This window comes from Eptesicus fuscus, chromosome 22 (genome assembly GCF_027574615.1).
Source record: "Eptesicus fuscus isolate TK198812 chromosome 22, DD_ASM_mEF_20220401, whole genome shotgun sequence".
Lineage (NCBI taxonomy): Eukaryota > Metazoa > Chordata > Mammalia > Chiroptera > Vespertilionidae > Eptesicus > Eptesicus fuscus.
Genome location: NC_072494.1, coordinates 35,540,336 through 35,553,952, shown reverse-complemented (window position 1 = coordinate 35,553,952; position 13,617 = coordinate 35,540,336). Strand labels below are relative to the sequence as shown.

The window sequence follows — 13,617 nt, the reverse complement described above, 5'->3', positions numbered from 1 at the left end:
AATTAGCTGGACTGCTGAACGAAACCTCCACGAAATAGATTGCCTGTTCTACTTAACAGGAAACCAAAGACAGGCCAGTGTCGGAGCTACTTGTGCCTACCCACTTAGGAGCTGTGTGACCTGCAGTGAGTTGCTTAACCTCTCTGAACCTCAGTCCCTCAGGTACAATGCAGGTGATGATGAGCATTGCTGAGAACACTTAAAAGAGATAAAGGCTATATTAATGTGCTTAGGGTATTACGTGGCACATCGTAGGCACCGGGTAAATAATGATGTCCCTTATTCCTCCCCCACCCCACAGTTGGATTCAGGGTAAAATTCATTGAATTCACTGAGTGAAACATGACCCTATCATTCCTTTATAGGCTTTTGAAAGAGAAATCACCTCTCCCTTTGATTTCCAACCTTCTCCACCATGATACAGAGTAATTCTAATACACAGAGGTATTCCTGTAAAAGCAACGCTACCAAAAGATGTCAGATTCTCTAATTTTACCAAAGGATGTAAGAAATAATGCGTTTTTAAAGGAACATGGACTATATGAAACAGCCTACCACTCTTGGCACCTAATATAAAAATTTTCCTTGCAATAGCTTCCATTTAAAAAAACCAAGAGGAAAAATAAGAATTTCTCAGGTCGGCTACGGTACATCCACTGGAGACATTTGTTTATAGAAAGGTTCCTTTTTAAAGGCCCATACTAAGAACAGTTGATGGTGGTGGAGTCCTACCCTGCTCTGCCCTGGTGAGCAATGAACACCTGAGTCAGCCTCGGGGTCCACAGTTGCATCATAACCCCCTGAGACTGAACCGACAGTATTGTCAATTGCAATGTATTTTAGGAAAAGATCCTGCTTTGGGAGTTCTTCATAGCAAGTCTGTCTGCTATTAAATTGTCTTAAAACAACAACAACAGTATATGTTGACAGAAACTAGAAGAAAAATAGATTTCAGATGAGTGGACTCGGGAGAAAAAAAGTTTATTCCTGTGCCTGGTTTTCCCACTCAGGATTCTATAAATACAGAATCTCTCTCCATGGCTCCTCACACAGCAGATGGTCCTGCTTTTGCAAACTCCATCGTGGTTATATTGGTCAACCAAAACAGTTGTGCTTTTTTGTTATCTTGTTGGGACATTTTCCCTCCAGATACATAGATTCCAATCTTAGCCTTAGCTATTGAGGACTATCTCAAATCAAATTTGCTTTGAGCGCTTGTTAAATGACCTGTAATTATTGTATATGTGGGAACTGAATCTTAGACAGAGGAAAACCTACCTTTAAAAATAAATTGCAGGCCATAGCTGGTTTGGCTCAGTGGACGAACTTCGGCCTGCGAACCGAAGGGTCCGGGGTTCCATTCTTGTCAAGGGCACGTACCTCGGTTGCAGGCTCCTCCCCGGCCCAGGCCCCTGGTCAGGCCTCATGCAGGAGGCAATCAATTGATGTGTTTCTCTCACACCGGTATTTCTCTCTGTCTTTCCCTCTCTCTTCCACTCTCCCTAAAAATTTATGGAAAAATATCCTCGGGTGAGGATTTAAAAATAAATAAATAAACTTTAAGAATTTTTTAAAAAATAAAATGCAGGCTTGCTGTATATTGAATTTGGCAGCATTTGCTAACCCCGATTGAGGCCCTGAAATTCACCAAAGATGACCAAGGAAGTGATGTTTAGAAATATTTTCACCAGCCCTACCCAGTTTGGCTCAGTGGATGGAGCGTCGGCCTGTGGACTGAAAGGTCCCAGGTTCGATTCCTGTCAAGGGCATGTACCTTGGTTGTGGGCACATCCCCAGTAGGAGGTGTGCAGGAGGCAGCTGATCGATGTTTCTCTCTCATCGATGATTCTAACTCTGTATCCCTCTCCCTTCCTCTCTGTAAAAAAATCAATAAAATATATTTTTTGAAAAAAAGAAATAGCTTCACCATGGCTCTTATCTGGGCAAAGACGTTTAATGCCCAATAATAAGACTTAATAATCAGCAGATATTCAAGGTCCAGAGAAAGACGCCCGAGCAGGCCCTTGACCAAGGTACTTATGGCCTCTAGGTTATGGGGAAAGCTCGTGGCAATCTTTCAGCCCTGGCTGTAATTCCACAGCACATTGTTTCCGCGGAGAGGACATGACAAGACATGAGTTATTTATTGCCGTTACGTGCCCGGGCGTAGCAACTAATACAGTTAATGACCTGTCCCAAACATACCTCAGGAATCACTTCATCCCGTTTTAATCTTTGGAATCTATACCCAGTCTAGTCCTTCCCTCCTCCACTAACATTTTTACTGGTCTTTCACGGATGTGCTTTCTCTGGGAAATCGAGATGGAGCATGTACTAGAGAAAGGAGGACGCCGGTCACTTCATTCCCAACTGCGCTTTGGAAAAGACGTTCCCGGTAACAGCTCATGGCGCCCACCTCCTGCGTCAACTGTACGAGACTCTGGGTCGTTTGACCAACTCCTCGTAGGATACCGACGGCTCGGCATTTTAAGCCGGAAGTTTCGTTCCCTCTCTTGTACATCTTAGGATGACCAGCTGGAAAATGTTTCTTTTTCGATTGCAACTAATTCATGTTCTCTGGGGGAAACATGATGTTCCTTCCCCGCCCCCCATCACTCCCCGCTCCCAGCACCTGGTTTTCACCCTTATTCAACTGCACCCCTTCCTGTACCCTAGTGATTTTTTACCCCCTCACCTACTAGAAACGTCTAAAGAGGAGAGGCTGGCCTCAGTCATCTCTGCATCCCCTACAGCATCTTGTGCAGACCATGGTGATGCCTAAAAACACTGTGTGAAATGAAATCCTCTCAGGCCCACGGACCAGTATCCCGGCTAGATTTTTTTCAAGGGGCCACTGGCAGGGTGAAGGCCTGGAGGTAAGAAGGGAAAGGAATGTATAATACTATTCTGTTTACTATATACTAGACCAGTGGTCGGCAAACTCGTTAGTCAACAGAGCCAAGTATCAACAGTGCAACGATTGAAATTTCTTTTGAGAGCCAAATGTTTTAAACTTAAACTGTATAGGGAGGTACATTGTTATTAACTTAATTAGGGTACTCCTAAGCTGGCCTTTGCTAAAAACTCAAGGGGCCAAAGAGCCGCATGTGGCTCTCGAGCCGCCGTTTGCCGACCACTGTACTATACTGTTTACTAGAGAGGACACTCCGGAAGGTTTTGTTCTTTTTTTCTAGGAATTTTCCGTCTCAGGCCAGTAACCCTCAGAGACCATCCTCACTGTCCACGCCTTCCATCAGTGTTAGCTTTCTCGCACATGATCTCTTGCTCCCGTTGACTTAGACAAAGAATCCAGCTGAGGATCCAGCGAGGACGGGGAGGGCAAAGGCGGGCTGACAAGTGGAGGGAGAACCCAGCTCTCACCAGGTTCTGCGGGCCGAGGAGGGCGTGGAGAGGGAGGAGATTACCTCCTCCGCGGCCGTGGGGACATTTCCTGAGGGGTGGAGGCTGGGAGACTTGGTGCTAATTCGGACGTGTAATGCCAGCTCCTCTCTTCCTTCCTGTATTTATCCAGCTGCAAAACAGAAGGAGGTGCGCTCGCTCGCTCGCTCGGGAACTTGGCTTGGGGGTTGTGCAGACAATTCCGAAGTGTGACAGCCACCAGCTTCCCTCCCGCAGGCTCCCGGGATGGACACTGACCGTCTGTCTCAGCTCACCCTGTAAACGGGGGAATTGTTGGGTCTGTGGGGCTTTTTTCTCTCCCTTCTTTCTCGCAGCTTCTCCCCACTGCTCAGAAAATGCAGTGGAAATCAGATCCCGGTGAGAGGCATGGGGTTCTCCCACGAGGGACAGGGAACCCCAGCCAAGGCTTCCTGGGCACGGAGCACGCTGGTGAGGTTCTGTTTGGCACTGCACTCCCGCCAATGTGCGCGCCTTTTACCTTCCTTTCCTCCTCCTCGCCCCTCATCCCAACCCCTCTCTCAGCCTTCTTTTTCTTTTTTTTTTAAAGTTCATAGTTTATTAATCCTCTCATGAAAAATCTGCACAACCATCATAGATTAAGTCACCGAAGAATCTTTACTCCTTCTGTTGTTCAAATTCCAGCTCACTTTTTGCACCAACATTGGCCTTTGCAGTCAGTCCCCCCTGACTTTCTTCCTTCTGTCCTTGCGTTCCTTTCTCTGTGCTCTTGAGGTCTTCTTCTTCTCATACAGGCCATGTCTTGCCAGTCTGTGTTGGGGTTCATTTTTCTCTGCGTAATCCAAGGAATCATCAGTCATGCCAAAGCCTTGCCACCACCAAAGTGGGTTCTGAATCCAAACACAAAGATGGCAGCAGGTGTGGTCTTATACATTCTGGCTAGTTGTCCCCGAGTTTCTGTCTTGGGTACTGTTGCCTTCCCAGGGTGAAGGACACCAATGACCATTTGCTTCCGCTGAAGCGGTCTGTTGGTCATGAACTTCCTGGTCCTGATGGTTACCGTGTCATTCATGATGAAGGTTTATCTTCTAGCAGCCCGGGGGGAAAAATCAGCCTTATTTTTCTTCCGTGTCTACCTTTCCTTTCCCCCCCTTTTTTTTTTATATTTTATTGATTTTTTACAGAGAGGAAGGGAGAGGGATAGAGTTAGAAACATCGATCAGCTGCCTCCTGCACACCCCCTACTGGGGATGTGCCCACAACCAAGGTACATGCCCTTGACCAGAATCGAACCTGGAACCCTTTAGTCCCCAAGCTGACGCTCTATCCACTGAGCCAAACCGGTTAGGGCTCCTTTCCCTTTTTACCTCCAGGCCTTAACCCTGCCAGTGTCCCCTTGAAAATGTATTAGCCGGGATACTGGCCCGTGGGCCTGAGAGGATTTCATTTCACACAGTGTTTTTATGCGTCACCATGGTCTGGGGGCTGCACAAGATGCTGTGAGGGGATGCAGAGATGACTGGGACCAGCCTCTCGGCTTCAGACGTTTCTAGTAGGTGAGGGGTGAAGACCACTCGGGTGCAGGAAGGGGTACAGTTAAATAAGGGTGAAAGCTCGGTGCGGGGAGCCGGCGGGAGGAACATCATGTTCTCCCCAGAGAGCATCACGCACTCCAGGGCCTCTGGGATTGAGAGGAAGTTGGGGAGGGGGTGTAGGGTGCAGTTTGCTCGAATGCCTTCTCCCCTGCTCTGCCCCGCCAGGCCATCTCCCACATGAGGTCTCAGCTCCGATGGCATTTGCCGGAGGGAGTCCCCCCAGCCCAACACTGGGAGTGTGACCTCCAGTGTCTTCCGTTGTGTACAGTACCAGCTCTGTTTGTGGCACCCCCACATTGGCCCGAAGTGTCTTATTTGTCTCCCCAGCCCTTGGGATGGGGTCCCCTAGAGGCCTGTTGGCCTGTGCAGCCCAGCGCCCAGCACAGCCCCTGCCCCGGGAGCTGCTCAGTACCTGCGGGTGGAGCCAGTGCCGTCACCTTCTGCCGCAAGTGTGCTTCCCGGGCCACTGCTGAGCCTTCTCCCTGGGGCCTCACAGGTGCAGGGGTCTCTTCTGAGGGCACCGATCTCACTCACCCTCATGGCCCAAGCACCTCCCATCGCTTAACACCAGCGTCTTGGAGCATTAGGATTTCAACATACGAATTTGGGGGACACCAACATTTAGTCCATAGCATGTGACAATGAGATGGGCCAGCTACACAACAGGGCTACAGGCAAGAGAGCCCTCCCCCCACCCCGTCCCCGTCCCCGTCCCCATCCCTGCCCCCCCCCCCCCCACTGCCCCACAACAACGTGGGGCCAATCACTCCGGCACCTTCCTCACCGAGTCTCTTTCTGTCTCTGCTGCCCATCTCCCTTCTGCTGACGGGTTCTCCTTAGCTGTCCTAAAACAGTCTCCTAGGTGCTAGCAAGCTCTGCCACGTTGTCCTAACCCCGTGGTCGGCAAACTCATTAGTCCACAGAGCCAAATACCAACAGGACAACGATTGAAATTTCTTTTGAGAGCCACATTTTTTAAACTTAAACTGTATAGGTAGGTACATTGTTATTAACCTAATTAGGGTACTCCTAAGCTGGCCTTTGCTAAAAACTCAAGGGGCCAAAGAGCCGCATGTGGCTCGCGAGCCGCAGTTTGCTGACCACTGTCCTAACCAAAGAAGGCGTATCTAACAAAAAAAGAAGAAAAGCGTTGAGCCTCTTTATAGCCTAGACCAGTGGTCGGCAAACTCATTAGTCAACAGAGCCAAGTATCAACAGGACAACGATTGAAATTTCTTTTGAGAGCCCAATTTTTTAAACTTAAACTTCTTCTAACGCCACTTCTTCAAAATAGACTCGCCCAGGCCGTGGTATTTTGTGGGAGAGCCACACTCAAGGGGCCAAAGAGCCGCATGTGGCTCTCGAGCCGCCACTTGCTGACCACGGGCCTAGATAACATTCTCTTTTGTATCAGAGCCGTTTGTGTCTTTGGGATGGGGACCCTGGTATCTCTAGCCAAACAGAGTGCTTGTACGCCGCAGACCAGCACCTCCGGTTGAAGGATGGGTCATCACTCTTCACACATCTGTGCTTGTGGCCACTGACCATGGCTACAGCCTTAGCTCACAGAGAATCTCGGGGTTAGAAGGTGCTTAATATACACCTGCCATCTCTTAACGCTCGAATCTCCTCCCTGACCCTGCACCAAGCACTTGTCCAGCCCGCGTCCCAGGAGAGCTCCCTACCTCGATTTACCCTTCGACTCCGTCACTATCTGGATTCCCGTGCCTCTCTCCGGCCCCCTGCTCTCGGGAAAACACAGAACAACCCATTCCTTCCTCCACAGAAGAGCCCTTTAAATAGCTGGGGACTGTTCTCCAGGCTCCCGAGGATGCCGAGCCAAACACATCTCCGTTTCCCCCACCCCTTCCCCATAGGACGGGATTTCAAGTCTCTTCACCATGTGGCCCACTGCCCTGGCTCTACATCGGATGGACAATGCTGATACCACATGGGGCAGAGCCTGGCTTTCCTTTCCAAGCTATTGACCTGAGGAGAAAATTCCATCATAAGCTTCAAACAAGCAAACAGCCACACACAAAAAAAGTTACCCATAAGGTTTGGAAATAGGTTACGGGTTCCTCCCTGCTCCAAACACTCTGCCGCCCACGCGACCCACAACTCTTCCCACTGGAACCAGGGAGGCAGACGGCGTGCACTAAAAATGTCCCGTTCAAAAACATGCAAGCAGTAGTAGCTAACCGTCCGTATTTCCCGGAATGTTCTGGGAGCTCACTGAAATTAGGGATTGGGCCAGCTCCAGCCATTGACCCCCGCCCAGATGTGTACCGTCTCAGCTTCCCAGGGTCACACAGACCACAGGGGCGAGGCCTGCGGGCCGCCCTGCCCCTCCTGTACCACCTCCCATGGTTCTGAATGCCGCCTTTCTCCTTCAAGAACCAAACCATGGCCCGGCCAGTGTGGCTCGGTTGGTTGCGCGTTGTCCCATCCACAGAGGTCACCGGTTCGGTTCAGGGTCTGGGCATGTGCCTGGGTTGCAGGCTCGATCCCCAGGAGGGGGCGTGCAGGAGGCAGCCGGTCGATGGCTCTCTCTCTCTCTCTCTCTCTCTCTCTCTCTCATCCATATTTCTCTGTCTCTCCATCTCCCTTCCTGTCTCTGAAATGAATAAAAACATTTTTAAAAAAGAACCAAACTGTGCGGAGTTTGCTTCTGCACATCCCTGACGTTCTCGGTGAGCAAGGACCTGCGAAGGGGGAGGAACCGTGTCGTCTCTTCACCCTGTCCCCCTGCCTTCCCCCGCCTAAACCTGCTCTTCCAAAAGGCATTTTATCAAGTCCTCCGCACGCTCCCACGAATCCGCGTCAGGACACCATTTCCCCAGGCTGGTGGAATGTGCCGTGGAGAGAGCCTTCCTTCCTGGGCTGCGTTCCATCACCTGCAAACTGAGGGGATGTTTGAGCTCCAGCTCCGGTCTGTGAGCCGATGATTGATGTGGTGTGGATAACACCTCATTGTATTAGTCATGCCTAATTAGTCATCAGTCAACAGGTAGTTTCCTATTGGTTTCTCTAGATAGAACGGTTCATTATAAGGAATTGGCTCACGCCCTTATGGAGACGAGGCCTGGAAGCCGTGGAGTGGCTCCCGGCTGGGGGCCAACAGGCTCCAGGCCCAGCTGAAGGTTCAGTTTGAGTCTGAAGGCAGGAAGACGGTGATGTCCGATTCAAAGGCAGCCAGGAAGGAGGAATTCTCTTACCAGAGGCAGGCCAGCTTTTTTCTTTTCTTTTCTTTTCTTTTTAATATATTTTTTATTGATTTCAGAGAGGAAAGGAGAGGGAGAGGGAGATAGAAACATCAATGATGAGAGAGAATCATTGATCGGCTGCCTCCTGCTCGCCCCCCACTGGGGATGGAGCCCACAACCCAGGCATGTGCCCTTGACTGGAACCAAACCCGGGACCTTTCAGTCCGCAGGCTGACGCTCTATCCACTGAGCCAGACCAGCTAGGGCCCAGCTTTGTTGTTGTTGTTGTTCTATTCAGACCTTCAACTGATGGACCGAGGCCCACCTACCTTGGCTTTACTCAGTCTACCCATGTAAATGTTGACCTCATCCAAAAGCACCCCGAAGACACTCCCAGAGTAATGTTTGAGCAAATAGCTGTCCGCCTGGGGCCCAGTGATTTGACATAAAATTAACCATCACACTGTGAGAGTCCAGACGGTCATGCGAAAGGCCTGTCCCTGGTTGTGAACAAGACATTGTGACCAAAGCATCTCATCGATGTTTTTCTCTCTCCCTCTCCCTTTCTCTCTCTCTAAAATCAATTAAAACACACACACACACACACACACACACACACACACACACACACACTTAAAAAAAGAAGGAGAGAAAGGTCAGATAGGAACGTTCTCTCAACACCTGGACTTAAAGACTCTACCTCTTCTCCCTGTCTCTTACCCGTCAGCCTCACCATTTCCACTCCCACGTCACAACTTTAATTCTTTTTCTTTTTTTACATTGAGAAAAACGTAAAAAGCTCTAAGGAACATATTACCCATCAAATCCATAGGCATTAATAAATTAAATGTAATACTCCGTTCTGCAGCACACTGAAACAAAAACCACAAACTCGTTAAAAAAAAACACACCAACACACGTGAAACCACCCATCGCTCACACAGTATCACTACACTGAACGCCAAGGTCCAAAACAAGTCCTGCGATGAACCACGTGACCTGCCAAGGCAAACCCGCTGCACTGCAGCAGCCAGCGGGGCCAGAAGCAGGACGGTTACGCGGAGGACGTCCATGTGTCCAAAAGGAAGGCGGGCTTCATCTGCCCGTTCCTTCTGGTGGCTCACGAATTCATTTAGTCAAGCAAGCCGATGCATCGAGCACCTATTCTGCGTCGGTACAGACCTAGATTTGAAACAGCACTCAAGAAGATGCAGCTTTTGCCCCAACCGGTTTGGCTCAGTGGATAGAGCGTCAGCCTGCGGACTCAAGGGTCCCAGGTTCGATTCCAGTCAAGGGCATGTACCTTGGTTGCGGGCACATCCCCAGTGGGGAGTGTGCAGGAGGCAGCTGATCGATGTTTCTCTCTCATCAATGTTTCTAACTCTCTATCCCTCTCCCTTCATCTCTGTAAAAAATCAATAAATTTTTTTTAAAAATAGAGACTACGACGAAGCTTTTGCTCCAGAACTTGGTGGGGGAACGGGCTGTGAATTCCTGTTGAGGGTTCAGATCTCATTTTAGCTTCACTCCTCCTAGGAAACCCTCTCCGGTTCCCCACTAGCAGGCCTCACCCCGGACTGGGCCAGGGCCCCTCTGTGGACTTCCCGTGCCCCGTGGCCCTCCCCACAGTACCGCCACGTGTTCGGTAATTGCTTCTGTGTATCGCTGCACCCTCAGCGGTCAGGGACTTGAAAGAGGGTAGAGACTGCTCCTGTGTCCACCCTGCCACAGCCCTGGCACGTGGTGGTTGCTTAATACATGTTTGTGGAGAGAATTAGGAGATGAGTAAGTCAAATGAAGTTTTGCCCCGTGTGCGTGACTGCCATAGTGGCTGCACGTTAGGGGAAGACGGAGGAGGACGTGATTAACATCGAGGAGCCAGAGAAGGAGATGTTGAAGCCGAGAGTCGAAGAATAAACACAACTTCAGTAGACAGAGAAGAGGCAGAGAGCTTGTCATGCAGAGAACACATCACGCGCAAAGGCACTGAGGTCAACAGAGGCAGGTTTGGCTGAGCCGTGGGAAGACGCTCACTGTGGCTGAAGCAGGGTGTGGGGGCTGAGGGAACAGGAGAGTGGCGGGCCAAGGGGACACAGAGCTGGACGGAGCTTGGTTGCCGTTGCCGCGTGCAGGTGAGTCTCCCAAGGTGAGTCCGCTGGGTGCCTTGGGAAGACCAGGCTGCAGGGTAGGCAGGGACTTAACGGCTAGCCGTGGAGGTGAGCTGGGGATCGATGAGGTTAACGTATTAGTCCCAGACAGCGATGACATGACAGCGGCGGCGAGGGCTGGTTAGCAAGGAGGCGATCGATGGCAGGGGTGTTTAGGATGCACAATCAATATGCCTGGGTGGGTTTCTTTATGACTAATGCACGAAGACTGGGGAAATGTACGTCCGATCGATGGAAGTGCTCATGGATTCGGGGAGAGCTCATGGAGCCATAAACGCCGCGAGCGTGTTCTGTGGAAGGAGATAGTCTTTGTCCCCGTTTTAAAAGCATGCTGCAGTGGTGGTTTCTCCCGCCAGCGCCCTCTGCACGGCCCTGTGTTGCTGGCGCTCGTCACACGGCCTCGTCCTGTTAGAAATAACTTTTCGCTGGACACAGCCTCTTTCCCAGGGAAATCTGAGAGCTCAGAGAGCAAGGACTGCCCACACCTCCACACCCGCGGGTGCCCTTCCCTCTCGGGTACCCAGTCAACGCTAACGGTTGACAATTGATCGGTTGGTGCTTATCAGAAGAGCACAGCACAGATCAAAAGTCCTCCACATTAAGAAGAAGTCACCCTTTTATGTTGGAACTAGAGGCCCAGTGCACGAAATCTGTGCACTGGTAGGGTCCCTAGCGGCTGCCGACTGCCGGCCAGGGCCTCCCTCCCTTCCCCCGGCCGGCCCTGCCTCCTGGTGGAACTCCCGGACAACTCCCGGACGAGGGGACAATTTGCATACTAGGCTTTTATTATATAGGATATTAGATTCACAGGAAAGCTATGGAGACAATGCAGAGGCCTCCTAGATGCCCCTCACCTCCGCCACCTGTTAAGCTTGTGATGGCAGAACAAGCAGAGCCGGAGGCAGTGCCCCTGGACCAGTGGCGGCATCTCCGCAGGCCTGTTTGTCACCGGTGAAAGGGTGAGTGCCTGCCTGCCACATGCCATTCCCACGTCACCGTAATGAAGTCACTGAGAAAGGCCAGCCAGTGGGGTGCCCTCTGTGTCAGGGCGGCCACCCCCACCCCGACCCCCGCCGCAGCCTGCTTCTCGCTGGCTGACCCACACCTGGCTCTCCCTGGAGCCGCTTCCCCCAGAACCTGGATCCCTAAGCCGGCCTGGGGCTGCTCCCAGCGGCCTCCTCTCAGCCCATCTGAGCTGCAGTGAGGGAGGGTGTCTTTCGTTGCCACAGCCCCAGGGCTAACATAGGTCCAGCATGCAGCAGGTAGACAGATATTATCTGATGAAAAGGAAGGAGCATTAATGGGGGCTGTAAATGGCTAGTTTATTGGGTGGGGGAGTGGCTCTGAACCATGAAGTCATGGAATTCTAGAGCTGTGTCTACTGTGTCTATTAACCCCTCACTGTACCCACAGTAGAATGACATGTCAAAGGTCAAATGCTAGCAAGAGGCAGACTGGGATCAAGTGACAAGCTGCCTCCTCGTGTGTGTGGAGATCTAGTGACAGTGTTGGGTGTCAGGGAGCCCCAGCTCTGAGCAGCCCTCCGGCCAACAGTGACAGAGCTGCCAGGAAACCGAGGGTTTTTTCCCCAACAGCACGAGAAGTAACCCGAGATCCAGGCTGCCCAGGCCATGTTCCCCACCCCTCCTCTCTCTGCTCCCCCATCCCACTGTCACTGGCTCTGCAGGGAAGGCACCCCAGGCCAGAAAGGAAGATCCATGAATGTACAGGGATGGGGCACCACCCACTGACTCCAGCCCAGCCCCCCTTTCTCCAGCCCAGGACCCTGGGCTCCCCCCACACCCTGGGAGCTGGGCAGGATCCAACATGATGGGGGTGGAGAGGGCGGTGGGTTAGCCTGACCCTTTCTCCCTCACAAAAAATTCGTATTTTTCGCTGAAACCGGTTTGGCTCAGTGGATAGAGCGTCGGCCTGCGGACTGAGGGGTCCCAGGTTCGATTCCGGTCAGGGGCGTGTACATTGGTTGCGGGCACATCCCCGGTGGGGGGTGTGCGGGAGGCAGCTGATCGATGTTTCTCTCTCATCGATGTTTCTAGCTCTCTATCCCTCTCCCTTCCTCTCTGTAAAAAATCAATAAAATATATTTAAAAAAAAAAAAAAAATTCGTATTTTTCCTGCCCCCTAAACTCTATTAGTATCTTGGGTTCATGTTCTGCATTCCCCACATACATCCTGCCCGGCACATGTACGTACATTTGATTCAGACACGCTTGTTCCTTAAGGGCGTGAGCCACATTGCACTTGTCCCGGACCCCCGTGGAGAGGACTCAGCAGATTTAGTTGTGAGGTCCTGGAGGCTGGCCACACACCAGGTCCTCCTGTCCGGAGTCCTCTTTCTTCCTGCTTCACGCCTCGCTTGCTGTACTTGTTAGCAAGCTGATGTTTCTGTGAGAAACATTTTAAAACTTGAGGAACACCAACAGAAGGCTCCAATTGCCTGTGAGCTGGTTTATCTGGTCCCAAATATTGAAAACCTGCCAGAAAAGCCCTCTGAGCCCGAGCCTCTTCTTCCCTCGGGATTTGCAATCTCCTTTGTGTACTCTGAAGCAGCTGGCACCGTGGGGACGAGGACCCGTCCGAGGGAAAAAGAATAAGCACATTCGCCCAGCCGTGCGTGGCTCAGTGGTTGAGTGTTGACCTATGAACCAGGAGGTCATGGTTCAATTCCCACTCAAGGCACACGCTTGGGTTTGCGGGCTCGATCCCCAGTGTGGGTGGGGCGTGCAGGAGGCAGCCGATCAATGATTCTCATCATTGATGTTTCTATCTCTCTCTCCATCACCCTTCTTCTCTGAAATCAATAAAAATATATTTAAAGTAAATAAATAAATGAAAATTGAGGAGATACCTACGGATTATAAGAATTTAAAAGACACACCAATCAATTGCAATAGGTGGAACTTATTTTGTTCTAATTTGAACAAAATCTTCACAAAATAATTTGAGATGAAAATGTAAACACTGACTGGGTATTTGATTACAATAATTTTTTTATACTAGTAATGTGGCTATGTGGTTTTTAAAATAAGTCCTTATCTTTTAAAAATAGATTCTGGCCGTGTGGCTCAGTTGGTTGGGTGTTGTCCCGTGCACCAAAAGGTTGCTGGTTTGATCCCCCGTCACGGTGTGTACAGGATGCAATCGATCGGTATTTCTTGCTCACATTGATGTTTCTCTCTCTCCCTTTCTCTCTCCAATAAGAAAAAAATAAAAATAGCCCTAGCCAGTTTGGCTCAGTGGATAGAGTGT

At 50.7% G+C, this 13,617-nt stretch overlaps 1 pseudogene; it reads right to left on the bottom strand.

Moving 5' to 3' along the window:
• Positions 1-4,035: 4,035 nt before the first annotated feature.
• LOC103297560 (40S ribosomal protein S24-like) lies at positions 4,036-4,469 on the bottom strand (annotated as a pseudogene).
• Positions 4,470-13,617: the final 9,148 nt, after the last annotated feature.